This window comes from Dioscorea cayenensis, chromosome 5 (assembly GCF_009730915.1).
Source record: "Dioscorea cayenensis subsp. rotundata cultivar TDr96_F1 chromosome 5, TDr96_F1_v2_PseudoChromosome.rev07_lg8_w22 25.fasta, whole genome shotgun sequence".
In the NCBI taxonomy this organism is placed as follows: Eukaryota; Viridiplantae; Streptophyta; class Magnoliopsida; order Dioscoreales; family Dioscoreaceae; genus Dioscorea; species Dioscorea cayenensis.
In genome coordinates, this window is record NC_052475.1 from 14,299,254 (window position 1) to 14,318,764 (window position 19,511).

The window sequence follows — 19,511 nt, forward strand, 5'->3', positions numbered from 1 at the left end:
TTTGCTACTTAACCTTTATACAAATTAACAGATCTGCTGCCTGGAGGAAGTATTATAGATGAAGCAATAAATCAGGTTCTTTATTATTAGTGATTTTTAATCCTTGAGGCTTCATTCTAAGTTATTTTGATAGCGTCCATCAGGGTAAGCCTGCCGTTAAACGGATGTCATTGCTGGTGCTCCTTTCCATAAGTAATTTGAGTTAACAACTCATCTGTTTATTATGTAGGATTCTACCCGTTGCTATTCCTTTTATCTTTTGTTGAAAAATAAACGTATGAACAAGCATGAAGATTATTCACCTTGAGATTTCTAGTTTTCTTTGTTTAAATTTTATTTATGATTAAAATCTATTTTGTGCTTAGTAAGAAGATAATTACTTATTGGTTCTTGGTAAGAGGGCAAATGACTGTTTAGGAAGCGTGGTTAGAAAGACGGCATAGCTTAGCTTAGATGTTCCCACTATAGTGGAGTGAAATTGGCTATGCCGATGGAGTTAGGGTGGAGTTGACTTGAGCTAATATTGTTCTTATTGGTCGGATCGATTAATTTTTCAATAGATCATTTATCTAGAGTTTTGTTTTAATTTGTATAAAAATAGTTAACACATTTTCGGTGTTGTTTCAGAGAGACCACATGAGGAATTTCTTAATCAAATTCAAAAAATCTTTGTCAACTCTTCTTTAACAAATCATCAATCCTCTTTATCTAGTTGATGTGGACAAATTAGACATTTGATTCTTGAATCCGTTGGTTGATCTTTTCATGAAACAATATTGAAAGCGAGAATTTTGATATATTGAAATTTGATTACCAAATTAAAATAAATCTGACCTACTGAAAAAATTAACCTTCGCTCAGATTCTTCCACAGAAGAGGAGATGGATGGAGCATTATGGGTGATTCTAACCCTTTTTTTCTCCATAAATAACCATTTTTGTTTTTTCTTTTGTTTTGTAAAAAAAAAAAAACCTTCTTTTTGGGATGAAGAAAAACTCCACCAGACGAACAGAGAATCTTGCAAGGCTAACAATTAACAATTTCAAGATGAACGTATGGCCGTCAAGTAAAACTTTAGTACTTCACTAATTCCTCTGCAATTCCTTATGTAATTAGTACTCTTCTTTTACTTTATTGTTTGTTAATGACAGGTTCACTTGCATAGCTGTGACATTCACAATAGCCGTCTCAAACTATAGGCATCACATACCTTTCCAGAGACCTATCTCCTCTGTCAGCTTTATTGCGTAATTTCTTCTTTTGCACTTCTTGTAAGCTTTATTATTACATGATTATGTTATTTTTTTAGTTGCTTCTTTACTGGTTTTTGGGAAAGAGGAGCGGGCAAACCCACTCAAAGCACCTGCGTGACGCGCAGACGCTCGTAGAATAAATGGGGATGGGGCTACACGTGGCACTGGAACCACCCATACATAACTACTATTCACAACTCCCAAAAATGTGCCCTCAGCCGAGAATCGAACTCTCACCACTCGGTGAGAGATCTATCGGTGACCCGTGTACCAATAGACCCAAAAATCGTTGGTTTCTTTACTGGGCTTTTAAACTTATAAATTTACTGTAAGATAGCTACTTGGAGACTAGGAAAGGTTTGCAAGTATAGCTGCGTCTTTTTCTGTTTTTTGTGCTCTTTTTGTATGAAGAGTGATAGTATATCAAATTTGTAGTTATTTTGTACTCTTCCCCTAAATCCATAGCACTTCTATTCTTACTTTTGTTTTGTGCATTTATGTTTCTATTGCATTTTGTGGACCCCCTCTATGCATTAAAACATGCTTAGGATGCTAATTAAGCCATTGTTTTCTCCCTTACTCCCCTCCTAGTCATCTTGTTTTGAGAACTTTGTATTTTTTATTATTATTATTATTATTATTATTATTATTATTATTATTATTTTTTTGTCTTAATTGGTTTGTAAAAAGCTTCGAAGCCTGGATTTTTGGAAGTTTTGTTAAAATTTCTCAATCCCATGTTAACCCGTGATTAAGCCTTAATTGTTTTCAGTTTTGTTGCCATCCCAAGCCATTAGCAATCAGCCCTTCTTCTACCTTTTTCTACTGAGAGAGGGAGAGAGTCTGGTTAGGGTAGCAGTTGATGCTCGCGGATCCCAAGAACAACCACTCCCTCATAGAGCTTTTTTCTCCAATTCATGCATGCATTCATGGTGGCAATCTGATGGCAAAGCCTGAACTTTTGTCATCCAGTCTCTGTCTCTCTCTCTTCATTAACCTTTTGAGGCAATAAACAACTCAGGAAAGGTTTTGGAAGAAGAGAAGAGAAGTTGTGGTCATGGAGGATGTCAACATGAGGCAGCCACTGGTACATGGTTCTTCTCAGCATATTAGTATATTAAAGAGAGGCGTTGAGAAACCTCTATTTCTCAACTCTCCAAATTGGGGGATTCACAAGGTTTTGGTTTTTACTTGGACAAAAATGCTTTCAACTTTTCCAAATAATTACATCTATGTATTATTATCAATATTAGTATATTTGTACTCATATTATTATTATTATCAATATTAGTATATTAACATTAGTATTAATATTAGTATATTAGTATATTAATGTCAATATATTAGTACTCATAATATTATTAATATCAGTATAGTATATTAGTATATTATTATTAGTATTACTATTGGTATATTAGTATATTTGTACTCGTGTTATTATTATCATTATTAGTATATTTGTATTCATATTAGTATATTATTATTATTATGAGTATTAGTATATTAGTGTTAAAGAGAGGCTTGAGAAACATCCATTTCTCAACTCTCCAAATTGGGGGATTCACAAGGTTTTGTTTTTTACTTGGACAAAAATACTCTCAACTTTTCCAAATAATTACATCTATGTATTATTATCAGTATTAGTATATTTGTACTCATATTATTATTATTATCAATATTAGTATATTAACATTAGTATTAATATTAGTATATTAATGTCAATATATTAGTACTCATAATATTATTAATATCAGTATAGTATATTAGTATATTATTATTATTAGTATTACTATTAGTATATTAGTATATTTGTACTCGTGTTATTATTATCATTATTAGTATATTCCTACTCATATTAGTATATTATTATTATTATGAGTATTAGTATATTAGTGTTAAAGAGAGGCTTGAGAAACATCCATTTCTCAACTCTCCAAATTGGGGGATTCACAAGGTTTTGTTTTTTACTTGGACAAAAATGCTCTCAACTTTTCCAAATAATTACATCTATGTATTATTATCACTATTAGTATATTTGTACTCATATTATTATTATTATTATCAATATTAGTATATTATCATTAGTATTAATATTAGTATATTAATGTCAATATATTAGTACTCATAATATTATTAATATCAGTATAGTATATTAGTATATTATTATTATTATTAGTATTACTATTAGTATATTAGTATATTTGTACTCGTGTTATTATTATCATTATTAGTATATTCCTATTCATATTAGTATATTATTATTATTATTATGAGTATTAGTATATTAGTGTTAATATATTAGTACATGTATTATTATTATTATTATTATTATTATTATTATTATTATTATTATCATATTAGTTTTAGTATATTAGTATTCGTGTTCATATTAGTGTTAGTATATTAGTATTCATATTCGTATTAGTATCAGTGTTGTTATTATAATAACTAAATGAAGGTCCATTTTAGTAATTTGATATAAAACCTTAATGTCTATTACCTTCAATCCAAACATTAAAAGGCTTGATAACCTCCATCTATCTTACCTTAGCCCTGAATAAGGTATGACTTAAAAACTCAATTTCCCTTACTTTACCCTACTTTTTGAACCCGTCTTTCACCTCATCCAAACAAAGCCTTAGAGCTTGAAGGATTTTCTTATTAGGTAAGTATTTTTAGTATTTGAAAAATTCTTTATTGGTAAAATAATTGCTTATTAATTTTGTTATGGTTTTTTATTTCAGATAATTGTATTGTGTAAATATTGAAAATTATTTATTATCTAATAAGTGTTTTCAGATATTTTGCTTAAGTATTTTCTTTTAATTAAGTATTGTTAATTATGCTAGTATTGTGATTCCATTTAAATGATTATATTAAATGTTTTAAATTGTGAATTTTATATGTATCCAGACGTTGGTATGATTTGCTATCATTTGGGTTGATTAAATCATTTCTTTTATTTATTTATTTATTTGCATAATTGTTTTACTTTAGTTTGGAGAAATTAGTATTTTGAATAATTTTAAAAGTTTTGTTTACTTAATCTTTATATATTTAATTTCCAGATATTTCCTTTCTCCCAAAAGTGGGACCATGAAATTTTTATTATTTTTTTGCGGACTTGGGAATTGGAGAAATTTGGTAATTTCTGAATTTTGTACCTTACAAATATTTTTGTATTTGAATTTTCTTTGGTCTCCAAATGAATGATATGCAACCCTGTCAGTGGGGGTTAATTATTGACCTTATCGACAAGAAATTCTGGAAAAATGATACTGCAGTTTTGCACATGTTTGTTCAGTGATATAATAAATGACCATATGATATTTCAGTCTCAGGTTACCGAGAGTAAATAAATGGCCTCTATTATTCTAGCTCGGTTCACCGAGAGTAAACAAATAACCTTTGGCATTTATAGTGAATTTGGAGACATATACCGAAATCTATTAGATTCTGCTTTGAATTTTGAGTTTGATTTTCTTCAATTGCACTATTTATGTGTTATTGATTTCTGTATATATCTCAAACAAAATTTTGTCCTGCCTTGAAGTTTCTATATTTCTGAGATAACATTTCTGGGTTTTAAATTTTGATGAATGACATATTTGAAAATATTCTTTTATTAGAATATATACTTTGTATTTTGTTTAAATTATTCTGAAAATCAAGTATACTTGAAACACACTTATGTAATTTCGTGTTTAGTCTAATTATGCTTTGGAGTCTTATGCTCATATTTGGCGATTTACTATATTTCTGATTTACAGCTTTAAAATATGATATTCTTTTGATTAAAATATTTTCTGATAATGGTATTACTTTGGAACTATACCTCTGATGGTTTATTTATTTTGTATTTGTTTAAACTCTTTTTAAACTTTGAATTATTCTCAATATATGAAATTGAGATTTTTAAACCCTGTTGTTTTAAAATAATTTCTGGATTACTTACGGGGCTAGTGAGCTCATGGATTTGTTTCAAATCCTTTTCAAATCAAGGGTGGTAGACTGGTGTGGACTTTGAAAGGCTATCTGTAGGTGTTGTCTTGTTCTGTTGTAAAATTTGAGTCATTGTCATTGTCTGTTACTGTATCCCTGCAATTTTGTATTTTGGACTTCTTGTACCCCCTGCATTGCATACTTTGTAGAGTATGTAATCATGTAACTCATTTGGTTTGTGATAGTTTTGTTTGTCCTAAGTCGGGTTCTGAGGCCTTATAAGTCTATTGGATTTATGCCCTGTGAGTCTGCGGCCGTTTGTCTACGCGTCGGGTCTAGCCGGTCTGTGTTCTGGGCGTGACACATTTTATTTTATGTTATTTTAAAGTAATGCATTCATTCATAGTGGGGTCCATTTCTATATGTATGTTGTTAGTCTACCAATGCCATCGATTGTGTTTAGAGTTGGCAGAATGCATGCTATCTTTTAGGAAACAATTAAAAAAGAACTTGATTATTGATTTTATGAGGAAATTATATAAGTTCTTGATTATTATTAAAACAACTCCTTTCCACATGGGGTTCGTTTGAATCACAGAATGAGAATGGTAATGGTAATAGGAATGATAATGATAACGGGAATGGTAATGGGAATGAAAAAGTTATTTGGTTGGAAGGAATAAATATTGAGAATGAGAAAAGTGGAATACTAAAATATATTAAAATGACTGTAATGCCCTTAATATATATTAAATAAATATGTTTCTTTTTAAATAACATTTAAAAAGCATTACAGTTTAATAAATATTTGTAATATATCTAATTTCTTACTTATTATAATTAAATATTTAAATAAAATAATTTACTTTTATATCGTAGTTATATTGTTGAAATCAATTTATTATTGTACAGAATATTTAAAATTAATACTTCAGGTTAATTAACAACATAATTTAATTATTAAAATTAATTTCTCATAATAAATTACTTTCAATTTTTACTACATGAATTATTAATATAATTAAATATTTTATATGTGATAAATAGAATGGATATCATTTCCAATATGATCCTAGGTTGGACTTTGGCATCAACAATATTTCACAATTATTAACATACATTTGTGAGTGAGAAAAAAATAATCACATGATCTAACAATATCAATGGAGAATGCTAAGTCAAATTTCCATAATACCAAATACGACCATAGTTGCAACTTAATATAATACAAGACCAACAATACCAAGACCTTCACAAAGTTCTTATAATACAACTTCATTACAAAGTCTCGATTTAACAAACCCAACTAGATAGGCAAGCTCCATATAAAGTAGTTACCAAAGTCCATAGTCCAAAAACATGCTTTCAAACATGGTTTACATGTTAAGCGGTTGAAATGACATTCTCGCTAAAATTAAACAACAAAAGCGTAGCTTCTTGTCATCAGGCAGGTCCCAAAACATTTCGAGTTCATTTTCATCCTTTCTCAGAAATTGTACAACAACTAGAGCTTCATCATCTGACAAACCACCAATGTTGAAAATTACTTCATTTAGTAACTTTTTTTTTTCTTCAACCTATTTCTTCTTTTCTTCAACTTGTATGCGAGATGCTTCCATTAGAGCAGTAGTCTCGGCATTCCAAACAGCGCCATCTGCTATCGTCTTAATTCCAGGACCGACCACTTCCATGAATTGTGTTATTTGTTTAGAAATTGCCTCGAGAACTGGATCCTCGGCAATACCTTTCTTCTTTCAACCCTTAGATGTTGTTGAGGCATTATTTTCCGAAGTCATGGGTGATGACATGTACACAAGTTCTTGCATAGAAGTGAAAAAAATCATCGCTTGGACATTGAGATAGGCCATTATTCTCCTCCAAATTAGTGTTCTCCTACATATACTGAGTTGCATCATCCAAGTTACCTCTTGCATTGCCATGTGCTCGATCTTTTGTGAAGACTGGGGCAAGTTCATTGAAAAAGGGAAAAGAGTTTCCATAAAGCACTGTAGCTTCCTTGTGATTCTACATTGTAATACAAAAAAAAGTCGATGTTAAAAATAATAAATCAAGATATCTCCTTAATATGAAATATTAATATATAATTACCATGACATATTCATCGTATGAACTTTTCTCGCACTCGATTATGCTATGTCCGTGGTTCCAAACAAAACCATTAATGCACAAAAGATCCACAATGGTTGTAGTTTGTCTCCTTAACAATACTTTTCATTCACTATTCATTGGGTCTCCTGTAGAAGTATGTCATTTCTCTCCCCTCTAGTGTTGTATGGTGGAGTCGTTAAAAAAAAACTCTATGTGTACACGTGGTTGGACTCTAATCTCCATTAAAAAATTGTAACTGATGTACTATCATACCCAGATGTCTTTTGACACCCTTTTGTGGGACCGTGTTTGTAGCCTTTGTTAAAAAAAAAAACTCCAAAGTCCTAAGGAATATAATTTATGAACTAATTCCCAAACTTAGGAGGCTCTTTCCATCATGATTTAAAAAGTCTTTAAGGTGGTGTTTGTTTCAAGGGATTTGGAGTTCTATGTAACTCCAAATCCCTTGCCTTTTTGAATTTAGGTGTTTGTTTTGAAATGTTCCTTTTTCCATATGTTTTTTAAATCCCATGAATGAGGGATTTTGGTTTATGGTCATAATGACCGTAAAACCAAATCCAGGGCTTTTGTTGTCACTGAAATCCATCACATGATGAACACATGAGGAATTCATGATTTCAACTTTACCCTCATCTTTACCACATTGACCAGGTTCGACGCCATTGCCGCCACTAGACCTGTAGTGAAGCTAGCCACAACGTGCATGCCTAGTTTATTGGCACCTGGTCCACGGTGTCAGAGGATTATCTCCTTTGCTTGATCGTACATCGTCAATTGCTGCGCGGTCAAGATCATCGCCTGATTCACCGTCAGCGATGACTCCGTAGAGGCTCGTTACCTCTTCCTCTCTCACCATCTGCCCGATCACATCCACGACGCTTGTAGTTTAGGCGCTGCATGGCTGGGGGCCTTCCGTCGGCTTACGTCCATACCATCGTGACGTTAGTAGGGTTACCAACGCCGGTGCTGGCCTTGCCAGCGATGTGCCCAACGGCAATCTTGCTGTAGAGCAGGAGAGCCCACCGTCGTAGGACCATCTTTTCTTCATCATGTCCTACAAGCCCATCCAAGTGGTGGAATAGAGTATTTGACAGAGCACGGTGGTGAAGGCGGCGAAAAACAGAGCCACCACACCTTTAGATCTGAGGATCTGGACTCTAATTGTGATCTGTCCAGGCCTCGGTAGTGGTGCTGCTATCACGATGTGTGTCATAGTGACAATGGTATGAAACCCTACTGCCGCCGGCCGGAGAGCGTTCACGATTGCGGGATTAGAAGCCAAAGACTCACCCTAGCGTTGCATCCAGACCATAAGTTATTAGAATAAACTAATAATAAAAAAATTTAGTAGGATTAATAACAAACTATATTTCCGAAAACATTTTTTATTAGAATAATTTAATAACTATCATAATAAGTTAATCATAATAATAATAAATAACAATATAAATGGTCATTTATTGTTGTTATAACAAATTAATAAATATAAAATAATTTAATTATAAACAATAATATAGTTAATAATAAATTACAATGATAAAAAAAATATTGTTGAAGATGTAATAATAATTTGAAAAGAATAAATACTAAAATTAATAATTAATAAATATTTAATAATTAGTATATCATAACAATTTTATATATAATAAAGTATGGTGGTAATTAATCGTATCATGAGTAACCATACCCCCAAAATATATCAAACCAAACACGTGTTTTACAATTCCAGATTTATAAATCTTTTCAAACAGATATAAAATCTTATAATACCGTACTTTTAATTACATCCAACTAAACACAAGATTTGATTGCATAGTATTTTAATACTAAGTATTTTCAGTTATATTGTAATTAGAAATTCACTGCATTTAGAATTGTGTCCAACCAAATGCCGCCTAAATGAAGGCCACGTGCACATCTCATATACCCACACGAAACTAATTTGTTGAGAAGCAATAATTCAAGTTCTTGTTTGTTAGTGATTTTTAATCCGCTTTGGATACTTGCATTCTTGTGAAGCTAATTTTCAATCCTTGTTATTATTGAAGCTCTTGTATTGCTCCAATAATAATGTAAATGCGCAACAATTTGACATTTTTTATGGATAGAATTTTTCTAGAGCAATAACTCAGGTTCTTGTTTATTAGTGATTTTTAATCCGCTTTGGATACTTTCATTCTTGTAAAGCTAATTTTCAATCCTTGTTATTATTGAAGCTCTTGTATTTTTCCAATAATAATGTAAATACCCAACATTTTTACATTTTTTATAGATAGAATTTTTCTAATAGGGCCTCATGCAATTTGTTTTTTTGCTTGTTGTTATTTATTTATATTTTATAAGAAGTTTTCTGGGATGAGATGTTTATTTTAATTCTCTGCCACCCACCAGGACCACCATGCATGTAAACTGGATTGCATGTTGTTTTAGAAGTAAGTTCTGCTATATCTTCTCTGTGTTTAGATTAAATATGAGGGATGGAAATTAGAAAGACAGATGTATGGTTTCTTTCAGTAATTTTTAATTCTCCTCGGATGCTTTAATTTAGTATTTCTTTAAAGTATCTTTTTATCCTTGTGATTTGAGCACATGTGGTATTTGGATAATTATTTTCACTAGCCCTACTTCTACTACCCACTGGCAATTTTATACTCACAATTTGGCACCATAAATAGAGCAAGTGAGAACTCACAGGAGCAATTTAGAGCTTTGTAAACTAGATCCACTATGAATCTTTTCAAGATTAGTTCTGTCCTATTTTTCTTGCTTTTTTCCTCGTTGTTGAAGAATCCTCTTTCAATTTGTCTTACAACAAGCAATATTAGGCTTCCATCTGTAGCTGATGATAACAACCACACTGAGATTCATACATACATCATTCATTTGGCTAAGCCCAAGAGGAACAACAGGCCATTGCTCTTGGGAGGAGAAGAGCTGGAGAGCTGCACAAATCCTTCCTCCCAAACACCACGCTCGACTCAGGTGAGCCACGGCTAGTCTACTCCTACTCAGAAGTGGTGATTGGATTCGCGGCAAAGCTAATAGCTCATGAAGTGCAAGCCATGAGAGACATGGATGGCTTCCTACATACTGAGCTTGATATGGAGGTTGGGCTAATGACCATCCATGTACACCCCTCCATTTCTGCGGTTGAGCACTCCAAAAAATGGATTATGGTACATGATACGTCTGAAAATGCGTGTAAACTGCAAGTGCACGGGTGTCGAAGTAATAAAATACCTGGTGAGTCGGGTAGTCGAATCCACAGGGAACAGGGCTACTAGTACTAACTTCTTCTCTGCTTTCTAGCCTAATGATAAATGGAAAGGTGTGGTGATCTAATGTGCGAAGAAATGAATACTAGAGACGAATATGCAAGGGTGAAATGGATGGAGATCTCAATCAGTAAAAGTGGGGTATTTGGGCAATGCTCCCCCTAGGATTCAGGTGTTAGGTACCGAATGAGCAAAGTGTTTCTATGAAGAGTAAGTTAAGTCATGAAAATCCAAATATAATCGGATCCGGCCTGCCGATCACCGATACTAGTCCCCTACGAGGTCCCGGTGGAGAAATCGCTCAATCTCAACACCTCACACCACATATGACCGCAAAACACTCTAGGGATTCCAAGAGGTGTATCCGATTCCTAAAGATTGATCCAACCCTAATTACCGGCGAAGGATCCTAACCCCCTACAAGGTCCCGGCGGAGAAATCTCTCAATCTCACGCCTCACACTAAATATGGTTGCATGAGCTTAGGGAACGGAGATAGAATACACCAATCAGAAGGGAAAGGGAATGCTCTCTATCTCATGACTCACTCTCTCAACCCTCTTCAATCTTGAGGTTGTAACCCTAATGGAGACCTCTCTCTCACCAAGGTAACAAATCATGCAAACCAAATAACCAAAAGATCAATAAGGCAAGCAAGCATTAGACAATCAAGATTAAAACTTAATCAAACTCGGATTAAATAGAAACACTAAACAAATCCACAAAAGATGATAATCCTAGGGTTCACAAGCCTAAATACCCTCTAGGGTTTTAGCTCTCCATGGAGCAACATACAAAACACACCATCAATGAATGAAAGTACATTAAAACCATAGAAATAAACCCCCTTATATATGAACTGATGGCCTTGATGGAGAGCTTCGACGTCTTGAAGGACCCACTCCGAAGCTAGGTTCACTGGTGGCTTCCTTGATGCTATGACGGAGGAGGAATCAATCAAAGTTTGTGATGAAGCGCCTCCAAAGCCGCAAAGACCTCCTCTCCAAATCCTAGCCGTCTCACCCCTCAAGAGCCGCACAAAAGATGAGAAAGAATAGGGCAAAACGGCTATTTATAGGCCTTAGATCGCGCCTGTCATGTGCCCTCACGCGCCCGTGTGGATTTTCCACGCGGCCGCGTGAACAGTAATTTTGTTACAATACTGCTACAGTGAAATTACTACAGTACCTTTCACAAACCCCGGTCCAAACACTCTTCTCTTGAGACCACATGTTCTGGCACACGTCCATGTGGTAGGCTATAAAACTTTTCTTCATCGACGTATCTTTGAGAGGTCTTGCAATATTCACAAAGAAAAGGAACATGAAGATGTGGCTGCCTTTGTGCCCTTCTAACTAGTGAATTAGCTTGAATCTTCTTGGAAGTTGGCACACATCTCCACATTTATGAACTCCTCTCGTGTCTTGGTCCTTGAATTGAACAAGAATTCCCAAGATTGTGTCTTTATAGCCTGTCTTTGCTTCCTTTTTACTCTTCAAGGCATTCACAACCTATATGCATAAAAGAACACCAAATACACAATATGAGACATAAACCATAGTAAAAATGATGCTCAATGCATGTTAAACATATATAAAAATATGTCTACTCAAGCACTTATCAGTACACCGAATCAAACATGGGGGAAGGAATGGTCATCGGAGTGATAGATTCTATAATCCCAAGAAACCATTCTTCTTTTAGTGATGAAAAAATGGCAGCGAAGCCAGTGAAATGGAATGGCACATGCACCTTCGGCAACTCCATTTGCAACAAGAAGATCATTGGAGCATGACATTTGAAGGTGGCCAGGAAAATATGACTAAACCCCCTGTGGACACTAATGGACATGGCAGCCATGTTGCTAGTATAACAGCAGGGAATTTTGTTAAAAATGCTATGTTTTCAGGAAATTTCAAGTATACAGCCTCAGGGATAGCGCCCAGAGCTCACCTTGCAATTTACATGATAGCCAGTGCAGTAAGTGATCATTTGAAGGCCTTTGACCAGTCCATTATAGATGGCGTGAATATCATCAATTACTCACAAGGTTTTAAGGACAAGGCAAACGCTAATTTTAAGGAAGATCCTGGTGTGCTAGGTGGATACAAGACAACACAGAAAGGAATCTCCATTACAGCCGTAGCAGGCAACTCCTTTGACAAAGAAACATTGCGTAATGCTCCCCCTTGGCTTACTGTGGTCGGAGCAAGCACCACCGACAAAAGATATAGAGCTAGCCTGAGACTCGGAAATGGCTTAGAGTTCATTGGAGAAACAACTCAATACCAAGAAACTTCGTTTAATGCAACCATCACAGGAACCCTCATATATCCTGGCGATAACAACAAGCCCGAAACTTTAGTTTGCAAGAATGGCTCCTTGAATGGCTTCAATGTGAAAAATAAGATAGTCTTGTGTCGGACTAGTTCGAGGGGCAATGTGGCCAAGGGACGCGTTGTTCTCGCTGTTGGGGCCTCTGCCATGATCCTTTTGGGCTCTGGTGGGTACACATCTGACGAAGGACATGTCCTTCCAGTTTGTTAAGTTGACTCCACAGATGTTAAGAAGATCTTGGGTTACTATAAATCACCCGGAGGCCAATCCATTCCAATTGCGAATATCACTTACATTGGGATAATTCTTGGACGTTTTCCAGCTCCAGAAGTGTGTAATTTTTCATCCCTAGCCTAATGAACAGAGGCATCTTGAAACCATATGTGATTGCCCCCAGATATAAAATACTTGGAGCATCAACAGTTCTAGGCGGCCTCTACAACAATTATTTCACGTATGAGAACATGATCAAGCACTTCTTAATTAATTGCTTCTTCTTAATTTTACCATGACCATTTTTGTTTTTGTGGATTAATTTAATACTAGGTACAACAACGACACTTCTATGGCTACACCTCATGTCTCAGGAGTCATGGCTTTGATCAAGAAGAAATATCCAATGTGGTCCCCTGTAGCCATCCAGTCAGCAATAATAACATCATCTGATGATGTGGACTTATCTAGGCAACCCATCTTAGATTTGAAAGATAGTAAGCCTACAGGTATTTCCGCCAGAGGGGGCAGGACATCTCAACCCTAGGAAAGCCATGTATCCAGGTCTTGTTTATGATAGGAACTTCAGTGATTACATCAGCTACATGTGTAGCCTTGGATTGGATTCTCCTACTATGTAGATCTACAATGATCGGAAGGTGGACTGCACCAAAGAGAAAAAGATCAAAACATCACAATTGAACTACCCATCTATCCTAGTCACTCTGAGCTCTAGCTCACCGAATGAGATTGTCAAGAGAACATTGGCAAATGTGGGTATTGTAAACTCTGTGTACACTGCCAAGATTGTGCACCTAACCAACACAACCATGAGCCTTTCCACTAATGTACTTCAGTTCTCTAGTCAACAACAGTAAGCGAGTGGGTGTCATTGGGCAACAACATTGTTGTTCGAATCCCCATTGTCGTGGTCTTTAACTAAAACTTAATTAACACATTGCTTGTTTATGACTAGAAGTGTTGAGATTGATTTAAAATTAGTTACCCAAGTTTGTTCATGTGATTTGGAGATGGATCTTGTTTGGTTGATTATGGTTAATAAAATATCAGCACGGTTTGTTCAGATTTTCTATTGCTTAGTTTGCTATTTTGTAAAACCTAAAAAAGGGTTTCATTTCCCGTTGCAAAGTTAATAAATAGCGGCTTTCTCATCCATGTTCTGTTATAACCCAGTTTTTTGGCTCACTATTCCAGCAATTCATTATTGTAGTGACCCGTTCCTATAGCGGCTGTTATTGTAGCAGGCTGAGAGTTTGTTTAAAACTTCAACCTTTTGTCTTCTCCAACTCTATCTCACACTCATGAGTTGCAAATCCTACCCTACGATCTTTTCCCACCCTTAGTTTTTGATTGTTATAGGTAAGTAAATATTAGGTTTTCCTTATTTTTTTTTCTTCCTAGATCCTTTGAAGTAGGGGGAAGGAAGAGATTTCAGGTGAGTGGGTTAACCTAATCCTTATTGGTCTCTTATAATTCTTGTATGATATATTGGTTTGCTTTTGAAATGATTTTGCATGATGATGTTGGAACTCTACTTGTTTTGTCTTGTTCGAGTATCATACAAGTTTAATTGGGAGATCTCCATGAATTTACGTAATGATTTTTATTTGATATTCAAGGTTTTGTATATATATTTTGGCTCATTATTATTCTACTTGCCAAGATTCATTTTGTGTTATATAGCAAACACCATACTTGATGTTAGTTTTGGTTCACGAAAATTGAAGACCTTGGGAGTTAAATTTATTGTGAATTATGTAAAAGAAGAATATGGATCTTATGTATTAAATATGATAAAATGTTGATTTGGGTTGAGGAACAATGCTTGAAGAGTAATGTGTGTAAAAGGGTCATATCCATGAGTTATGTTAGAGTCCACGAGATGGAATTTGGGTAGATGCATGCAAAGTGTTTGATATAATGCTTTTGAGAACAATATGTGAGCAATGATAAATTAATTCACTACAAGAAAATAGTGATTTCGCTTCACTCATTTCCGGTGGTTTTATCAAAACAACCACCATGGTTACACATTGTGGCAGTTTATACAGTAGTTCAATAAACAACCCGTACTAACTTTCATTTGGTGGTGGTTTTCGGGTAATATTGGTGGCAGTTGTACGTAAACAGCTGAGACGGCTGTGTAATTGGTAGCAGTTGTGTACCAAACAGCCGTAAAGGCTATTATCTAAACAACTGATTGAGCACCTTCTCTTTTTCTTTATCCATGTGTTAGGTTTTCCTCCACTGAACCCCCTCTCCCTTTTCTCTCCATTTCTGCCATCGTTCCATTGATTCCATCGATCCCTTGCTCCTACCAATTTTGATGCCATCGATACATTGTATGAACCATCGATCTCGGCTTTTCTCTCATCTACATAGTGGTATGAAGCCTCTTGTTTCATTCTTTCTCGTCTTTTCTCTCATCTCCATGGTAAATTGTTCTCCTTATTTGATTCAATTGTTCTTTTAGTCAATTTTTTATGGAAATTTTTATTCAATTGTTCTTTTTATGGTAGTTAACATCGACCGGGGATCGGACCTCCTGGCCTTCATCATCTGCCTGTCCAGATCCATCCCCCCTTCGATAGAGCAAGCACCTCAATCCCTAAGTTAGTCGCTCGTTTCTTCTCAATCTCTTTGAAGAATTCTCCTTCTCGATGCAATACTCGCTTTGAATGTTTGTTGTTATATTGGATGCTTGTAAGGATTTTTTATTTTATATAATTTGTATGGATAGTTTTAAATCGGATTGGGGATTCTGTAATATATGAATGATACTAAACAACAATATATGATATATTATGATACTTGAAAAAAATCAGTGAATGTTTTACTCCAAAAGTCACCACTGCCCCTGGTTATTCAGTAGCTTCATAGGTTTTGCATTAATGATAGTTAACAATCTGTGACATAACATGATATTTGAAATAATCCTATGACTTATTTAACCATTATTGAAAGACAAGCTTGTTTTGTGGTGTTGATTAGATGGATTAGTGTCTTTGATGCTTTGATCGACTTAGAGTAAACATTAGAACAATGGTATTAGTAGGCATAAAGATTATGTTGTGGTTGTAGGTGAATGGTGTGGATTTAACTGAAACAATAAGCAAGAAAGTACCTTCCATGGTCTTAACAATTGGAACAATAAGGTTACTTTAGATTAGGTATTATATAATGTGTTTTTGTTTAACATATAGCTTGGTCAAAGTTTTCAAATCACATTAGATGAACATTTATGTTTCCAAACTATAGTGCTTATTTAATAACTTTGATGTTTAATCAGAATTTTGGGTTTTTATGTTACATAACATCTTTAGATTCTTGATTGAAAAGTTACAATATTTCACTAGTTTGCCTGCAAATTCTTGAAACAAAAAAATAAGTTCTTAGTTCTTCTTGCAATCTCTAGGTAAGAATGAAAAGCTGTATAGTATTAGCACTATAATATATATATATATATATATATATATATAAGAAAAAAAACTTTAATTTAGTCTTATGTAAGGACTGAAATTTAGATTTATAAAACATTCAATTAGTAGGAATCAAATATTCACTTGGCAATGAATTTTCCAAAAGAATGGGATGATCTAATCCCAATAAATCAAAGTATATATATATATATATATATAAGAGCATCCAAATTTAATTTAGTCTTATGTGAGAACTAAAATTTAGATTTATAAAACCATTCAATTACTAGGAATCAAATATTCACTTGGAGGGCCAGTATATTGCTGTTGGATGTATCCGATAGAAAGGTACCTAATTGTTAATAACTTTATTTATAATTAATAATAACAAAAAATATGTGTTATATAACTATGAATCACATGATGTCTTAGGCACTTGGGACTTTTAAAGTCATATGTGCACAACAAAGCACGTCCAAAGGGATCTATTACAGAGTGTTATATAGTAGAAGAAGTTATTACATTTTGTTCGTGATATCTAGATAATATTGAGACAATATGGAATTGACCCAGGCTAGTTGATGAAGAATCTGTCATTCCCCAACACCCAAATGCTCGAATTGAGGAATTATTTCCATATGTTGGGAAACCAGTTGGTGGTTTTACGAGGTTTACATTATCATCCATTAAGCAGCTACAAGCGCATCGACATGTGCTAATAAATTGCCCTACAATTGATTCTTATGTTCAGTGAGTATTATTACTTGTGTGTATGTGTGAATTAGTGAAGTGGACATTGTTATTAAAATACTACTTTGAACATGATAGACAATTCTGGGCTGTTACAAGACGACATTTATGAAGCCAAAGTAGAAATCCTATTGAGGTAGATAAGATGGTTCATAGAGAGTTTAATCAATGGTTTACAAATTAAGTAAGTATTATCTCTATATATACATTGAATTTTAATTGACATATCTATCTAAATTAATGCACATTTGCCTTTAGATCAATCGAGAACGTGAGGTGCTCTCAGATATAGATAAGAGTTTGTTCATGGCTCTTGTGTAGTGACCAATTAAACAAGCAAAAAGATACACGACATTCGATGTCAATGGATACAAATTTCATACTTTGGAATGTGATAGAGGATTAAACACACAGAATAGTGGTGTTTCCGACACATTTGGAACAAGGAGTTACTCTAGCAATAGCGATGTTAACATGCAGTATCGAGGTGTGCCGTATTATGGAAAATTAGTTGACATCATTGATCTTAATTACAATGGAATGTTTACGATGACTTTTTTCAAGTGTGAGTGGGCCCACACAACTCATTCTAGAGGTTTAAAAACTGATACATTTGGTTTTACCTCAATTATTTTTGCAAGACCTATACATACTGGGGTGATTGAAGATGATGAGTTGTACATTAAAGCTTCTGAGGCACATATGGTATTCTATGTTGATGATCAAAAGGAAAAAGAGTGGTTCATACCAATACATCTGAAACCTAGATATTTGTACGATATGGGCAAGGATGATTTAGAAACCATGGCCAATATTGAAGCTTATCCGTCACAAAATCTAGAAAGCTTATTTCCTGATGAAGATATACATTTACCTTTGAGTCGAGATGATGTATGATCTTCATAATTTGCAATCCTCAAATATTGGATAACATTTTGAAGCTGAAAAACAATATTTAAATAATTATTTGACACTAATTGGTAATTATTAGCTTGTATATGTACTTATTCTTATATTTTATTTTTCATCAAACTAATAAATTGATTATGTTAGTTATTTGTAGTATGCCGAGGACAAAAAGATACATCACGACAAGTCATTCAACAGAGGACTAAAATCATTCTATAGGCCCATTTACATTTATGCCAACACCACAGATTAATGCACAAGTTGAAGAAGATGGTCCTCAGATTAATGCACAAGTTCAAGAAGATGGTTTTGTGCATTAATCAGCAGTTGAAAGAGATGAACCTTAACTTGTTAAGGGTTATAAAAGGAGTACAAGAACATGGGACGTGAAAATTAGAGGTGATTAATCTATATACATGTATATATATAATTTATTTGATATTTATATATTGCATGGTATCAAAGTTATAGGTATTTAAATGCTATAAATAATAATTACATATACTATATGTGGTCTCATTTTCTGTAAATGGAAGATGGCAATGGGGAAGTGAAGCATCAAAAAATGCGAGCAATTGACAAATACTCTCTTCCACCAGGAGAGAAAGTTGTTGTGGAATGGAATTCCTGAAATCAACCTGTTGAATTATCGAGAGGTATGCTTGCTCAATTTGCTAGGCCACATTGCAAGCAATTGTCAGAATTTTCCTATTGGATATGATAAGTGGCAAAAGATTCCAGAGTGCTATAAAGATCAAGTATGGAACAATATTATAAAGGTATCTAGTGTTATTTATGATTACCATGTTATAGGTTATATTTTTTGCTACATTTGATAGTTTTGTATTAATGTATTTATTTATTTGTAGACAAAATTGGAGGTCAATGATGATGGACATAAGCGATATATTTTCGAAAGCTTAGCCAAAAAATGGCGAGACAATCGATACAACTTATATAACTAGATGAAATGTGATCCCGATGGGCCTCATGAAGGCAATATAGCAAGGAAATCTCCAGTGACTCTTTGGAGCAATGGGTTGCTTTTATGGATTATAGAGCTCGGCCTGACATAAAGGTGATATCCAATAAAAAAAATTGATAGTTGTATTATTGTTTCCCTTTTAATGTTTAAATTACACTTTGCACGCAAAAGCAGAACCAAATACTATAAATCGACCCACCAAACAATGCCTCACACATTAGGTTCAAAGTCCATTTCCCGACTGGAAAATGAGATGGCTATTAATTTCTTCTTTTGAG